The following is an 18,138-nucleotide window of genomic DNA, read 5'->3' as shown; positions in this document are numbered from 1 at the left end:
CTTCCAGGGTGTATAAGTCTCCTCTGCAATATCAACAGTAACTGTGATGTACCAAGGTCTGGCAGCAATTAGTTCATGACCTTCCAGGGTGTATAAGTCTCCTCTTCAATATCACAGTAACTGTGATGTACCAAGGTCTGGCAGCAAAGTTCATGACCTTCCAGGCTGTATAAGTCTCCTCTGCAATATCAACAGTAACTGTGATGTACCAAGGTCTGGCAGGAAAGTTCATGACCTTCCAGGGTGTATAAGTCTCCTCTGCAATATCAACAGTAACTGTGATGTACCAAGGTCTGGCAGCAAAGTTCATGACCTTCCAGGCTGTATAAGTCTCCTCTGCAATATCAACAGTAACTGTGATGTACCAAGGTCTGGTGGCAAAGTTCATGACCTTCCAGGCTGTATAAGTCTCTGCAATATGAACAGTAACTGTGATGTTAGGTCTGGCAGCAAAATATAACACCCAGACATACCACTGTGGTGTGGTCCAACCCTATTGTTTTCAATGGTGAGTGTGGTCATGTATACTGTGAATAGTTAATACACACTGCCGGCGGCACCACCATCAATGACCACTGACACACAAGAACAATACACATCTATTGTATGATCAATTTTGTCATGACAAAATTAGAAATGAGGATGTAGAAAGAAACTTGCCATTAATTAAAAAAGTGTTCACGTACCCGGTATACATCTCTTTGTAACTGTTTTTAAACGAAAAAAACAATAGTCAAACCCTGATTTTTTCAATAGCATGATTGTAATTACATACATATTAGTGGATTTTGTCCCAGGAAGCAAGAGACAGGGACTTGTGCTAAGTTGTGAATGCCATTAAATACCATTATATTTCCCTACAGTGTCAGTAACGAATCAGTACCCTGAATGTACCAATTTACGTCAATGGAAAGGTGGACCTGTGAAGATGGACCCTCTGGATTTGGTGAGAGCAATTGGCGGGTATATTGTCATCCATGGATATATCACAACATATAAACACAACAGTGAAGTTTCCTGGTATTCAACGGTAAACACAACAGTGAAGTTTCCTGGTATTCAATGGTAAACACAACAGTGAAGTTTCCTGGTATTCAACGGTAAACACAACAGTGAAGTTTCCTGGTATTCAACGGTAAACACAACAGTGAAGTTTCCTGGTATTCAACGGTAAACACAACAGTGAAGTTTCCTGGTATTCAATGGTAAACACAACAGGTAGGTTTTAAATGCTGTATCTGAATGCTGCTGATGTCCGAAAACTTGGCTTTTATTTTGCCATTGATCAGTATATATGTACAGATCTATTAGTAGGTGTACCGATATTAGTAGGGATAAGAATATTTTTGTGAAATTTGTGATTTTTGTCGTGACGTACAGATCATCACATGTAAGCTCTTTTTAGTTACTTTCAACAGTGCGATAGGCTGAGAGGCTTACACTACAAATAACTTTATCTCTCTGTACAGATCCACCATTACTCTGATCCTACAACTTTATGGACTGTACGCTGAAATACTATTTTTTTTTTGGTTCATGTTTAAAGATTGAGAGGGAATTGGCATTCTCTGTTGTTTTATTGGTTGTCTGATGCATGAATATTTGCCATTTCTTTGAATTTTTTATCTGGGAAACATTTTCATGATTTTGATGCAAACAAAAATGTAAATTGAATTGAACAGTCTGTACAGGGTTCATTAGGGAAAGACTGCATTAACTTGAATGGTACCTGAAACCCAGGTCCTTGCCTGACCAACTTGGGTGACAAACAGAAGACTTTAACCCCCAAGGTGTTAATATTCCATTGTCACGTTTATCTTATCCAGCTGGTGCTATGACAGGAACATCAGGTCTGAAAAGACTCACTCAAGATAATCTGTTTGCAAATGTTGACATAGAGATTAATCATTCTGATAACCAAGTAGGGAAGTGGGGTATTCCTAAGTTAATGGAACTTTCCCATAATGTCAATTCGAATGTGTAATGGTATTTGACAAAGTGTCATCTGAATTATAGAAACAACAGATTAAACCAATTAAGTTTTAGATCTTATGTGTAATTTGTCTTAACAATTACTGTGTGTGCTTGATTTACAGGCAGGTGTGTGTGACCCAGATGACCCTGTTGATATGGAAGTTACACTGTATGCTCAAAGACCTAGTGCATCTCATTCCTTAAAGACACCGAGACACGTGATTCACCATGCATACAGGGTGAGTTTTGGTACATTTCCATGGTATATTTCTATCCCTTATGAAAAAGACTTTATGGACCTCTCTACAGAGTTGTATATACACAGTGTATGTGTAGTAACTCTCGCCGTAGACTGAAGCTGGGCAATGGTAACTCTCGCCGTAGACTGAACCTTGGCAATGGTGTCACTTGTATATTTTGGCATGGATTGTGAAACTATATAAGGGTTTCCAGAGGGTTGTTCATATAAGCACATTACAATGTGTAAAATATGACTTTATTAATCATAATCATAATTTATTAATAATCATAATTGTCACAACAGTGGAGTTTCCAGACAGCATTTACACAAAGTAGACGACATTGAGTGTAAAAAAGTTTTAATATTCTGTAACATTCATATTGATAATTTATTAATATTCATAATTATTTTTTATGATAATAACAAGAAAAAAATCATCACAAATTATGCCTACTGGACCACAGGTCCAGTAGGCATAATTTGTGATGATTTTTTCCTATAATTATCATAAAAATAATTATGAATATTAATAAATTATTAATATGAATGTTACAGAATATTAAACTTTTTTACACACAATGTCGTCTACTTTGTGTAAATGCCATCTGGACACTCCATTGTTTTGATAGTTATGATTATGAATAAATTATGATATGATTAATAAAGTCATATTTTACACATTGTAATGTGCTTATGTGAACAACCTCTGGAAACGCTCATACAGTTTCACAATCTATGCCAAAATATACAAGTGACACCATTGCCCAGGTTCAGTCTACGGCGAGAGTTACCATTGCCCAGGTTCAGTCTACGGCGAGAGTTACTACACAGTGTATATATTATAATACACTGTGTAGTAACTCTCGCCGTAGACTGAACCTGGGCAATGGTAACTCTCGCCGTAGACTGAACCAGGGCAATGGTGTCACTTGTATATTTTGGCATAGATTGTGAAACTATATAAGGGTTTCCAGAGGGGTTGTTCACATAGGCACATTACAATGTGTAAATAATCATAATCATAATTTATCAATAATCATAATTATCACAACAATGGAGTTTCCAGACAGCATTTACACAAAGTAGACGACATTGTGTGTAAAAAAGTTTTAATATTCTGTAACATTCATATTAATAATTATTAATATTCATAATTATTTTTTATGATAATTATAGGAAAAAAATCATCACAAATTATGCCTACTGGACCTGTGACTGGACCTGTGGTACTGCTAATCATTAACAATTTGCCATCGCTTTCAAGACTTTTTGAACACCCTGGAGAAATGCACAACTGAATTCATTGTTTCATTCATTCATATATTATATGCATGAGCGATATATGAAGTAAACTGGTAAAAACTGAGTGGTATACCATCGCTGGGTGTGATTGTCATTATGTCATATCAAATTGAAATTCTGGCATAGGACGTCAAAAAAGGATATTTGCTCTTGCCGAGAGCTCGAGCGTGTGCCAGCCATGGTATTTCACGAATATACCACAGTTCTTTTCATGCTTTGACCAATCAGATCTCTGTATTTGCGCCATCAATACACTGTTATGATATAATGATACTTAACAGTCCGGGTAATGTCCATATAGAGGATAGTTTGGAAGAGCCAATGGCGTACCGTATATGTAATGAGATTTAGGCAAGAACCAATCACGTACAGTATATGTACCCGGGTTAAAGGTTACATTGGTTCGCTATGAAATGTTTTGCTGACATCGCGATCTGACTTGACAGATCCACCGATCGACTGAGACTGTTGGCTACCCGGAAGTGTCGACGTTCTGCCGTGTTAAAAATTGTAAGATTTCTTCAGGAATAGTTTTCTGGGTTTATTTACCCTTGACCATGTTCGAGAAAGAGTTACTGGACGTTTTTCGTGCTCTTTTCCAGCTTTTGGTTAACTTCTCCCACAGGTGCCTGGGTTGCCGGTGTACATGCCTAGAGATAGCCCATCTCTCTCTATGCATGTACACCGGCAACCCAGGCACCTGTGACTTCTCCGCGATTGATCCGGAGCGCGCTTTTCTGAGCGAAGGGTCAATCGTAGCGGGAAATGCATGGTGATCGAAAAAATCGTGCTCCAATGACCGACAGGAACAGTTGACCCATCGTTGCAAAGCTTGAAACATTCTCGGTCATGAAACATTGTCGGTCACCATTCATTCATTCATGTCACTTGAAACATTGTCGGTCACCATTCATTAGCTTTGCATTAGCTATTTTCTAGCTCCTATTCACATTCATTCCCTTTCATAAAAGAGAATATATTCCTCATAATTCTCGTGTGTCTTTTTTTTGTAACAGCATTTCTTTATTGACTAATTTAATTATATGTAAGTTTTTGTTTCTATTTATTTGTACACTGAGATATTTACTGTTGTATATACTTTTGTAATACACAGTGAGAGTTTATAATGTGGGGTCTTTATACCTCATAAGAATAGCAGTCTTTGTATCTTGCAATCATAGATTGTGATGTAATTACAGTCTTGTAATTATGGAAATGAATGAATGAATGAATAAACTAAACTAAACTGAAATCTACACTACAGATTGCAAGGTTAAATAGAAATTTGACCAAAAATAGGCGATATTTGGCGACAAATAACTTACTATAGATTTACAAGGGTTAAATCCTGATTTCTAGGAGCGGTACCTAGCCAGGAAAATCATCCAAAGAAGTAACTTTTGATGTACTAACAACTTGTGTCGGTCACCATTTCGACCGTACTAAACATTGTGCGTAACGTTTACATCTAAAAACTACCGAGTGCTAAAAATAAATGGCGAAATCAAGCCGAAAAGTACCGAACTTGTTGCAATCTACGAGCCTAGGTTTGCATGGTTAATTATTCATGATGTTGCGACGGCAGGTTCGCTGATTGGTCAATCATAGTATCCTCTATATGGACATAACCCGGACTGGTTAAAGCCAGGTTAGTGTTAGCTGTATCTTTTTTGCATTTTGCTTAATAGAAAATATCATCCCAATAATCATGGAAATTGTTTTGACTTCCTGTCATTAAAACCATATTATCATTTGAAATGTCATTCATTCCTTGATGATTTATTTGATGGATTTAATTCAGGTGCTTTATACATGCACATAGGTGTTAGCCACATTTGAGTTGCAACTCAAAACAAAATTTTTTTTTAAAATCTAAGTTAATTCATTGTCATTATTCCAAAATTATTATGCAATTACTCCGCAACAAGCACTTTTATATCATTGATATTTTATTTCAACCATCTTATTGAGCAAAAAATGCAAAAAGATATCTAATGGGGCTTAAAGAATGATTTCTTTCCAGACACAGAGTGTAGCCCGAGATCAACTAGTAACTGCATAGTTTTGAAAACTTGGAGGAATTATATTGCATCAAACCATACCACTGGTCCAACTGTTATCTTGCAGCCTGTAATAGCCAATGATGTGATTCTTTCACATGATTTTCTTCCTTGTGGATTCATATCATAGTTCCCTGTACAGCTCTATCCACCTTTATACAAGATTCAGATGTTTTAAACCAAACGAAAATGCTGAATTTGTAATTTGATAGTGTATATAGAGCTTTCCAATGTACTATCAGGCCCTCCCATGTGCGGCTCGATCAGAGTTGCTAGCTGTCATTCATGAAATGTTTTGACAATTTTCAGTACATTCTGACAGAATCAGACTGTCCCTGAATACTAATGGTTGTCAGTAAATTTGTAGAAAATGACAGTGATATATAAAAAAGTATATGCTTACATTGGTGAAGTTCATTTTGTATGAAATTTTCAATTAGTCTGTATATGAATTCCATGTAAATATAGAATGGTAGTCATTTTGATGACATACACAGGCCATGACGGCGGCTAATCAGACTTCATTCCCATAAACAGTATTCCACACAGTAGACTTCATAATTCTTTTCAGTATCTGTTTCACTGACACCATTAAAAGTTTTTATGTTAACTTCTGTATTTTTATGGAGAGTAAATATTTGAGATTTATTTGGTAATTAGCTGTGTTCTTGTAATGGCTACCGGCACTGCACATCTAAAGGTTTCATGTACTTCCAGTTTGCTGAATGTCAATTCAAATAAAAGCTCTTTGATTTTTCATCATAACACCTGTCAGAGATAAAACTGACTCTGTCAAGAATAATAATCAGTCACAAACTATAGTTGCTGTCACTGTTTGATTTTGAGCTGACCAAAAATTTGTGAAAACTTTAACAGAGTGTTAAAAAAATTGAAATGCTTGCTACTATTTGTAAACTTAATTTTAGTTGTTTGTTAACTATCACTATATTATCCAATGTATCATTTTCTTAAACTTCTTTCTTACAGTAAATATTTTAGACAAATCAAACTGTTCTACACCAATGAAATTTGTAAACTGTATCAATATCAACTTAACTTTTCATCATCCTGAGTTGCCAGATCACTGTATCAAAATACTGTCTGCATTGTAAATTATTGAGAGTACTGAGTTCCTCAAAAACTGTGTCAATCAGTATTACACCAGTATTTGTTATAAGTTTGGTGAGGATTGAAGAAACAAACAATATTGCAAATTAAGAAGTAAAAAGACCTTGTCTTGCTTTAAAGATAAAATACTATAATTCTGTCATACATGTACTAATCTTTGTGACTTTTTTGTTGATAATTCTTTCCAGCAGTGATATGCCTGGATATTATCGATATACTGTGAAAATGAGGACCATCCAATTGCTTCAATCTCAGGCAACACTTTGAAGTGAGCAACTTCACTTGGAAATGAGCAACATCACTTGGAAATGAGCAACTTCACTTAGAATATACAGTTTGCTGAAGTCCCTGGAGTCAATGTTAGTTGCTGCATGTGGTGTCCTGTCCACCTGTCGAAGGGGTAGTCATGGATCTTCAATGAAGACAGCACTTGGATTTTGATTGACACTGAATGGGACACTACTTCAAGTAGGTAAGCAGTTACACTGTTTAACAAAGACCATACCAGAATTCTGATCACTTTTTACGGGAAAGCGAACTCAACATTCAACTCTCGCTAGAAATCGCGCCAAATCTCGCACAGCTGAGACAGTCTCGCGGGTTCGTTTGTTCATTTCTTTCCTCACCGCTAAAATTCGCAGCTTCCGGGTAATGAAACACGCGTGTGTAAGGTGTAGTTTTAGATCATACCAACAAAGAAATATAAGCCAACTGCACTGGTTGCTGGTACCTTTGAAGTATAATATCACATTTGTGATGATGTCATCGTTTAATGCAAGATAACATTATTGCCATTGGTGTACTAAGTCTGTAAGCATTGACAGCTGGATACAATTGAAGATACTAAGATACTGGACATTCAAAATTGACAATGTAAAGCTTTGCACTGTTGATAAAGTCGATGTGAATAAAGTATGTTTTAGTTTTGTGAGCTCACATTTGGTTATACCAATGTGAGGTTATCGTATAAGCTGAAGTCGATGGCGTCTGTATGTATGTGTGTATGTACGTACAGTATGTCCGTCAACAACAAAAACACGCAAACCGCTGCACGTTTCAGCTTGGTATTTGGTGTGTGGATGCATCCTGGGCTATAGATGGGATTTTGTTCAAATGAAGTCTGCGTTGCCAAAATTATGCAAATTAGCTTACAAAATGTGAAAATGGTCAAGAATCAATAACTAAAGAACCGTTGTTTTAATTGCTTTGAAAATTTGTGTGCAAGTACCTTAGGTAAACTTTATACAGTTTTACGAATATTGTGAAGAAATCTTTAATTTTGTGTTTTTGCTGAATTTTTTGGTGATTTTTCTCATTTTCAGTAAAAATTCTTCTTCTCTGAAACTGCCAGCCCAATCGCTGTCAAATTTGGGTTGGATGTTTTCTCGGATGTTAGTCTTCTAATTTGTTGAAATTATGACAAAATTGGGAAAATTACTATTTTGGAGCCATTTTGTCATTTTTGGTCAAGAAATTTTAAACAGTATTTTCTTTTTAAAGCCCCCGGACAGACAGCTTTTATATTTGGTACACAGACGTAAAGAGATGACAATAGTTTGATATGTGGAAATTGTCCTGAAATATAAAAATTTGTATTTTCAAGACAATATTGCCATTTTTGCTCAAGAAAACTTGTTCTCAAAATTACTTGTTTGATAGCTGTGTAATTTGGTATAAAGTCCTGAGGGATGTTATTAGATAAATTTTCTGCTCAAAGTCTTGGGAAACCCCAAATTTGTATATTTTAGGTAATTTTCTCAGTTTGTGACCTTAAATGACCTACACCTACCCAGGATATGTTGTGAGACAGTTTCGAAGGCTGTGAACATATAATTTTGTCATATTTGGTATCAATTTGTAGGAAAATTTGATCCAGAAAACAAAGCTGAGGTGATTTTTTTCATTGCAGACCAATTTTTGCAACTTTTCTATGTAAGACACACAAGTTCTGATGAGAAATTTGGATCCAGGATAATTCCAGATGTTGTAATCACCGCCCACAGTGGAAGGCATTTCACTATCTGTGACTAACTTAAGTGCTGTGTACATTAGAATGCATTAATTAATTGATGTATTGATGAACCCATTCCTGCAAAGTTTGTATTTTAAGGTAGAAAGACAGTTGAAAGTTCCTTCAAGGAATCTTTCAACCATTCTCTTTCAAAACAAAAATAAAAATCTGGGGTCACCATTCCAAATTTGGTACTCGAGAAACAAAATACCTGACATTTTCCGATATTTGATATTGGCTAACTCTATTGAGAATGAGCAAATTTTCGACTTTTGAAAAAGTGTGGTGAAAATTTTTGGCTATTCTTGTTCACATCTGGCGTTCTGACTTCTTTATGTCAAGAGCCATTACTCAGACATCCGCTGGACCAGTTTCTTGGAGATTAATTGAATTTTGACATTTCAAGAGCCAAGGGTACGACATACCTAATTCTGTCCAACTTGATTAAAGGACATAACTCCATTCATACTATTACTAATGGCTACGGTACTTGTTTACAATCCAAGCCAATATGGACAACATTCATAGACAGGGCTTTGGTACTCGCATTTCTTTTGTCATGCGCATCATATCGACTTCAAGTTAGCCACTTCCAGTGACAAATTCCCAATTACAAGCTGGGACTATGTCGTTGTCAATGACTTGTTTTCTGAAAAAATTTGCGAGCAATGTTGGTTCAACTGGTTTTCTCTCTTTACCTTGTTAGTTTTTAAAGCGATTTTAAACACTTAGCATAGGGGTTTTTCTTGCAGCAGAGACCCTCCCAACGCCAGATTTAAGTTTGCTACACACTCAACTTTGTGCATATGGATGATGATTTTTTTCTATTATCAAATTATCATCCTGTTAGAATGCATATTTCACGTTCTGGGTATATTGGTTACCAAACGTTTGTTCTTCGGGATGATCAGAGAATTTCTCTTCAAGAAATATTGCTTTCACAAACTCTATATACGAGGTTTGGATGAAACGTTTTGAGCCTAACTTTGAAGGAACGATGCCAGATCAATGACGCTTGGTTTGCATTTGTTTCAACTCTTCAGATGACTAATTACCTGACTGGTTTATTTTCAGTTCGCTGTGTATTTGACTGCTGATACAAGACTTGTGGGAGGTTATAAAAAACGACGGGAAAGTTGAGGAAAAAGGTATTTTGTTCCATCAGGACAATGCTCCACCCCACAAGTCAGTCATTGCGATGGACACAGTGCGTGACTGCGGCTACAAACTCTATCCACACCTAGCACCCTTAGACTTTCATCTCTTCCCCAACATGAAGACGCAGTTAACTGGAAAGCATTTTGACCATGATAATGACGTCATATCCTCCGTTCAGGATTTTTTGACGACCAAGATGAAACCTGTCTGATTGGAGTTTATGATAGATGGAAGAACATTACGTATACGAAATGAAATGGCTTTCGGAGCAAGTTTGTAGTCAGCATTTAAGAGCGAAATTGGTCTCCAATTTTTAAGATACCATCCATTCGGTTCTTATCTTTTTCGGGAATGAGCGAAATGACACCTCTTCGTTGTGAAATTGAAAACTGACTTTCAACTATGAATGAATTCAGGGAATTGACATAACTGTCAGAGATCGCATTCCAAATGACTTTGTAGAAGTCTGCCGGAATGCCATCCGTTCCAGGCGAACGACCGTTATCAGTTGATTCGAGGGCCAACAACAGCTCATTCTTGTCTATGCGACCTTCACAACTCTGCCTCTCACGAAGACTTAACTTGGGAATAACAACACCTTCCGGTAAAAAGTCGTCATTAACTGCAGTATCACAGGTGTTAAAATTGTTGCAAGTGGAATATAAATTCTTATAAAAGGTCTTTTCCATATTTAAAATTGTGGTTGAATCAGTCCATAGGGGATAGCCTATGTGTCCGTCCCCAGGGATGGGTAGGTGTTTTGTTATATTGCTAATAAAGGTTTATTCTACCAAACTTTGGTGTTTTGGTCTTGCACTGCCCTTGACAATCTTGCTTAAAGGTTTTATCATCATGCTGCATCTATTATCTGACCAGTTTGATTGCCTAATTCGCCAAAGCAAGCAAGGTGGCAATTTAGTCTATTATCTGATGAGTTTGAGTGCCTAATTTGCCAAAGTAAGCAAGGGTAAATTATTAATCTGTGGACGCTGTCACCAGATTATCACCGGATTAACTTTGACAAAGTCAACAACGAGCGCACCAACAAGGTATAATCTTCAGTTATACCTTGCTGGTGCGCTTGTTGTTGACTTTGTCAAAGTTAATCCGGTGATAATCTGGTGACAGCGTCCACAGACGAGCTACTACCTCCATGTTGGATTGATGAGATTCATGTAATCCATATCAGACAAGAGAGAACAATTCAGTTTCAAGAAACCTGAACCTCATTTAACCTTGTCCAAGGTTATAGAAATAGCAACAAGAGAATTATCTGTAGGAAAACCTGGACCAATATTTGCTTTGACAGTTTGACTCAGGAGATTGAACGACAAAAGGAAAAAATCAAATGTACAGTATACAGGAGGCTTCTTTTGCCTCCATGTGTATCTACGAGTGTTCGGATTCAAAACCCTCCACACGTCAGCTAAATCCAACATTTCTGATTTTTGACGGACAATATGTCAACATCGGAAATGCGCGGATGGCCTTCCGCCAGTCTTATCAATGTGAACATTCTGTACAAAATTGAAATCCCCTCCTAGGATGAGTTCTGCATCTGTAAAATTACTTTGAATTTTTTCAAAAAGTGACTCACTAAAAAGAGAGTAAGGTGCGGAATTGTGTCTTTTACACTGATGCGTTTCTAAACTCCATGTATTGACTATGGGAGCTAATGTAGCTAAAGTGGCTAAACACAGCTAAACAACTACCAAACTATCGTTCTAAACTTTATAAATTTGCCGCTATTTAGCTAAGGCGTTCTGGCAGTCGGAGAAAAAAATTTGGGTTGTTATATCCGATATTAAGCGCGTCTAATTATGGTTCTAAACTTTATAAATTAGCCACTGTTTAGCTGGGGCTTTCTGGCCGACCAAGAAAAAAAATTTTGGGGTGATATATCCGATATTTAGCGCGATAATTATCGTTCTTTGATCCTATGTAGCTGGGGCTTTGTGGCCCACCAAGAAAAAAAAAATTGGGGTGATATATCCGATATTTAGCGCGATAATTATGGTTCTAAACTTTATAAATTTGATGCTATTTAGCTAGGGTTTTCTGGCCGACCAGGAAAAAAATTTTGGGGTGATATATCCGATATTTAGCGCGATAATTATCGTTCTAAACTTTATAAATTTGATGCTATTTAGCTGGGGTTTTCTGGCCGACCAGAAAAAAATTTTTGGGGTGATATATCCGATATTTAGCGCGATAATTATCGTTCTATACTTTATAAATTTGATGCTATTTAGCTGGGGCTTCCGGGCCGACCAAGAAAAAAAATTTTGGGGTGATATATCCGATATTTAACGTTATAATTATCGTTCTAAACTTTATAAATTTGATGCTATTTAGCTGGGGCTTTCTGGCCGACCAAGAAAAAAATTTGGGGTGATATATCCGATATTTAGCGCGATAATTATCGTTCTATACTTTATAAATTTGATGCTATTTAGCTGGGGCTTCCAGGCCGACCGAAAAAAATTGGGGTGATATATCCGATATTTAGCGCGATAATTATCGTTCTAAACTTTATAAATTTGATGCCATTTAGCTGGGGCTTTCTGGCCGACCAAGAAAAAAATTTTGGGGTGATATATCCGATATTTAGCGCGATAATTATCGTTCTAAACTTTATAAATTTGATGCTATTAGCTGGGGCTTTCTGGCCGACCAGGAAAAAAAATTGGGGATGATATATCCGATATTTAGCGCGATAATTATCGTTCTAAACTTTATAATTTAATGCTATTTAGCTCGGGCTTTCCGGCCGACCAAGAAAAAATTTTGGAGTGATATATCCGATATTTAGCGCGATAATTATCGTTCTAAACATTATAGATTTGATGCTATGTAGTTGGGGCTTTCTGGCCGACTAGGAAAAAAAAAATTGGGGTGATATATCCGATATTTAGCGCGATAATTATCGTTCTAAACTTTATAGATTTGATGCTATGTAGCTGGGGCTTTCTGGCCGACCAGGAAAAAAATTGGGGTGATATATCCGATATTTAGCGCGATAATTATCGTTCTAAACTTTATAAATTTGATGCTATTTAGCTAGGGTTTTCTGGCCGACCAAGAAAAAAATTTTGGAGTGATATATCCGATATTTAGCGCGATAATTATCGTTCTAAACTTTATAAATTTGATGCTATTTAGCTCGGGCTTTCTGGCCGACCAAGAAAAAAATTTGGGGTGATATATCCGATATTTAGCGCGATAATTATCGTTCTAAACTTTATAAATTTGATGCTATTTAGCTGGGGCTTTCTGGCCGACCAAGAAAAAAAATTTTGGGGTGATATATCCGATATTTAGCGCGATAATTATCGTTCTAAACTTTATAAATTTGATGCTATTTAGCTGGGGCTTTCTGGCCGACCAAGAAAAAAAAATTTGGGGCGATATATCCGATATTTAGCGCGATAATTATCGTTCTAAACTTTATAGATTTGATGCTATTTAGCTGGGGCTTTCTGGCCGACCAAGAAAAAAAATTTTGGGGTGATATATCCGATATTTAGCGCGATAATTATCGTTCTAAACTTTATAAATTTGATGCTATTTAGCTAGGGTTTTCTGGCCGACCAGGAAAAAAATTTTGGGGTGATATATCCGATATTTAGCGCGATAATTATCGTTCTAAACTTTATAAATTTGATGCTATTTAGCTGGGTTTTCTGGCCGACCAAGAAAAAAATTTTGGGTGATATATCCGATATTTAGCGCGATAATTATCGTTCTAAACTTTATAAATTTGATGCTATTTAGCTGGGGCTTTCTGGCAGACCAAGAAAAAAAATTTGGGTGATATATCCGATATTTAGCGCGATAATTATCGTTCTAAACTTTATAGATTTGATGCTATATAGGTGGGGCTTTCTGGCCGACCACGAAAAAAATTTGGGGTGATATATCCGATATTTAGCGCGATATTATCGTTCTAAACTTTATAAATTTGATGCTATTTAGCTAGGGTTTTCTGGCCGACCAAGAAAAAAATTTTGGGGTGATATATCCGATATTTAGCGCAATAATTATCGTTCTAAACTTTAAAGATTTTATGCTAATTAGCTAGGGTTTTCTGGCCGACCAAGAAAAAAATTTTGGGGTGATATATCCGATATTTAGCGCGATAATTATCGTTCTGAACTTTATAAATTTGATGCTATTTAGCTCGGGCTTTGTGGCCGACCAAGAAAAAAATTTTGGGGTGATATATCCGATATTTAGCGCGATAATTATCGTTCTAAACTTTATAAATTTGATGCTATTTAGCTCGGTCTTTCTGGCCGACCAGGAAACAGTTTTATATATCCGATATTTAGCGCGATAATTATCGTTAGCTGGTGCTTTCTGGCCGACCAAGAAAAAAAAAATTTGGGGTGATATATCCGATATTTAGCGCGATAATTATCGTTCTAAACTTTATAGATTTGATGCTATGTAGCTGGGGCTTTCTGGCCGACCAAGAAAAAACTTTTGGGGTGATATATCCGATATTTAGCGCGATAATTATCGTTCTAAACTTTATAAATTTGATGCTATTTAGCTCGGGCTTGTTTGTGGTCAAATCAATTCCGGTGCCTTTAGTCACTTCGACCTCAGTCACTGTTCATGTTACATGTACCTGACAACGTTTTACTGAGTACATTAATATTCAACTTGTTTCTGTGAGAAAAGCTACTTGCTTCGAATTCGCTACAACAATCTGATACTTTTGGGAGGCCTGGGGTACCACGGCCCCATTGTCATTTACTGACTAGGAAACGTGTCTCACCGAAGTGGGGATGGATAAAGCATGTTATTTACTAATTTTGGAAATAAGGCATTCGTCATTATCGCAATTGCTTGCCATATGCGGCAAGATTGGATGAGCGAAGCCGATCCGCTCGCTTTGGTGTCTTGACGCCAAATGAGCCTATTTCCGGTTTAGGCGTTGGCCTTACAGCAATGCATTATAGGATATCTTCCAGGGCGGCAAGTGCTCACAGTAAGATGTAGTAATTTCGAATGTCGAACCTTGGGTGAAAAACGTTAATTATAGCGCTATAATTATCGTTCTAAACTTTATAAATTTGATGCTATTTAGCTCGGGCATTCTGGCCGACCAGGTAAAAAAAATTTGGGTGATATATCCGATATTTAGCGCGATAATTATCGTTCTAAACTTTATAAATTTGCCGCTATTTAGCTCGGGCTTTATGGCGGACCGAGAAAAAATTTGGGAGTGGGGTGATGTGTTCGATATTTAGCGCGTCTAATTATCGTTCTATAGTTTATAAATTTGCCGCTATTTAGATAGGGCTCTGGCTGATCGAAAAAAAAACGTTTGAGCTTGTAGGAGCAGTCTTGTAGAACCAGGAAAGTACTATTTGTTTCCCCAAGAGGCATGTTTGAAAATTCAAAGCTCAAAAGTGACTTGTCCCATAGATCTCATTGAACAGTACCTCGTATATAATTGACAACTTGAATAGGCCAGAAGTTGGAATGGGCTTGACGTTGTTAATTTATAAGAGGAAAGTCTTAGAATCCAAATCTCAATGTTACTTTTTCCCCAGACTTCCGTAAATAGTACCTCCTATATGATTGATCATTGCAACTGGCAAGAAGTTGAATGTCGGGAAGTAGAGAACAGTGGCAGTAAGTATGTAAGCATTGAAACGATCTTGTTGAAGAAAAATTGTCAATTTGTTTTTGCGCGTCTAAAACAAAGACTGTCAAATAGTTACCGCTGGTGTCCGTGACAAATAAACCAGATATGCAAAGTGAAGACGAATATAAATAAATGTAACCATACTGCCACATTTCAAATGACCAAGGTGTGTTGAGATAATCTTATTTCCAGGACGATCGCGTCCATTTGGTGCAGATTAAACGGTGCAAATTAACGCTAATAGCCTTATCAAACGTGTTGCCGGCCAAGCTGCCACCTCCAAGGTGCGCGTGAGCCGCGGCAAGTGCTGTCAGTAAGATGTAGTAATTTTGAAAGTCGAGCCTTGGGTGAAAAACGTTTTCCAAGGATATATAGGATCAGGGACCGTGATAGGATCAAAAAAGATAATTATCGCTTTCAAAATAGCGTTGTAGATTTAGAAATTAGCTGTAGTTTAGAAAGTCAGGCCTTAAGTGAAAACTTTTTTTCCGGAAAATATCGGACTGAACGTCGTTACATCATTTTTGTTGTTATCTTTATTTCCCACGTGTTTAGAGTAAAACGTTTGAGCTTGTAGGAGCAGTCTTGTAGAACCAGGAAAGTACTATTTGTTTCCCAAAGAGGTATGTTTGAAAAATCAAAGCTCAAAATCGACTTGTCCCATAGACCTCACTGAATAGTACCTCGTATATAATTGACAATTGGAATAAGCCAGAAGTTGAGGATGCAAATGCGACGTCATCCAGTTCACACGTAGGCCAGAAGTTGAATGTCACTAAGAAGGTCCAGAAGAATGTGACAGTGAGTAAGCTGACGAAAAATTGTGAATTTTATTTGCGTGTCAAAACAAAGACTGTCAAATAGCCGCCGCTAGTGTTTATGACAAATAAACCAGATACGCGGAGTGGAGACGAATGTAAAACAATGTAACCATACAGCTACATTTCAAATGGCCAAGGTGTGTTGAGATAATCTTAGTTCCACGACGATCGCGTCCATTTGTGCGGATTATGTTAATGTTAATAGCCTTATCAAACGTGTTGCCGGCCAGACTGCCACCCCCAGACGCGTGCTCACAGTAAAAGATGAAGTCTGGCATTTAATTATCGTTCTAAACTCCGTGAATTTGCCGCTCTTCAGCTCGAGCTTTCTAGTGGACCTAGAAAAATGTTCTGGGATGATATATCCGATCTTTATCGCGTCACTTGGTCGGCCAGAAAGCCCGAGCTAAATAGCATCAAATTTATAAAGTTTAGAACGATAATTATCGCGCTAAATATCGGATATATCACCCGAAATTATTTCTCGGTCTGCCAGAACACCCGAGCTAAATAGCATCAAATTTATAAAGTTTAGAACGATAATTATCGCGCTAAATATCGGATATATCACCCCAAAATGTTTTCCTTGCTCTGCCAGAAAGCCCGAGCTAAATAGCATCAAATTTATAAAGTTTAGAACGATAATTATCGCGCTAAATATCGGATATATCACCCCAAAATGTTTTTCTTAGTCTGCCAGAAAGCCCATAAAAGCTTTCTATTTGGGCCAATTTTGATAGTACAGTTCAGTTCGGCTAAATATCGGATATATCACCGAGTAAAAGTTTGGCTGGGGAAGTCCGATCTAAACTCCGGCTACATGTGAGCTAATTTAGAAAGTTTAGAACGATTTTTAGCTCGGCTAAATATCGGATAGTTAGGCTAATTTAGTACATTTAGATGTAGATGTAGACGAACCAAAATTAGCTTTCTAAACTTTCTGCTAATTTAGAAAATTTAGATGTAGATGTAGACAAATCTAAACTAGCTTTCTAAACTTCAAGCTAAACTTTCTAAAAACGATAAACACAATTCCGCACCTTAAAGAGGAAAGTCCAGCGCCGTGGGCGCACAATAGGCAACGTCGTAGTGACGTCGGTTGATGGCAAACACTGGGCGGGATGGTTAAACACTTGCTTAGTCGTTGGCTTATCAGAGAAACATAAACTATCTTTTACACCAGGAACTACCGATTATCACCTCTGCCTGAATATTACGGAGTGTGTAGGTTCACCATGGATTTTTACATCCATGGGTTCACACAATTCGAGACTACATTATAACTAGGGTGGAGTAGGCCTACTGGTCGAGGGGCTGTGGTCTGGTCGACAGCCTGAGACCTTCCTTGACTGTGATTTCTTCGCTACTAAGGTGACTGTATGCCGTACGTTGTGAGTTCGAATCCAATCAAAATTTACTGAATTCAAATCACAGTCGTTTTGCGGTTCGATAGACAGCGATGCGATGACCGCTGTGGTATGCAATAGAAATACATGTATAGGAAGTTATGAAACAGAATGGCCGCTCATGTATCGCCGAGTTCGGAGACGAATTTCCATCATACAATTTGCTCAATAAACAGCAACGATGTATGGCTTTCAATACATCTCTGAATTTCTGCTAACCTTTTTGCGTCTATGTAGATGTGTGCATATTCCGTTGCGATTTCAAATGGGACCCGGTTTTCAACCCCCTGGTTTCAACCCCGGCTTTCATCAACACGGAACGGATACTTTCTCACAACAGCAGCGGGTGATTTGAATGTGAAGGCGCTGTGATTGAAG

The 18,138-nt window shown here is 37.3% G+C and overlaps 1 long non-coding RNA gene across 1 annotated transcript; it reads left to right on the top strand.

Moving 5' to 3' along the window:
* Positions 1 to 1,002: 1,002 nt before the first annotated feature.
* On the top strand, positions 1,003 to 10,620 carry LOC139137982 (uncharacterized). The gene is made up of 4 exons (XR_011553523.1): positions 1,003 to 1,218; positions 2,097 to 2,213; positions 6,897 to 7,177; positions 9,791 to 10,620. It is a non-coding gene; the product is annotated as an uncharacterized lncRNA (long non-coding RNA).
* Positions 10,621 to 18,138: the final 7,518 nt, after the last annotated feature.

This window comes from Ptychodera flava, chromosome 8, assembly GCF_041260155.1.
Source record: "Ptychodera flava strain L36383 chromosome 8, AS_Pfla_20210202, whole genome shotgun sequence".
Taxonomy (NCBI): domain Eukaryota; kingdom Metazoa; phylum Hemichordata; class Enteropneusta; family Ptychoderidae; genus Ptychodera; species Ptychodera flava.
The sequence above is the reverse complement of the archived record's forward strand: the minus strand, read 5'-3'. Positions and strand labels throughout refer to the sequence as shown.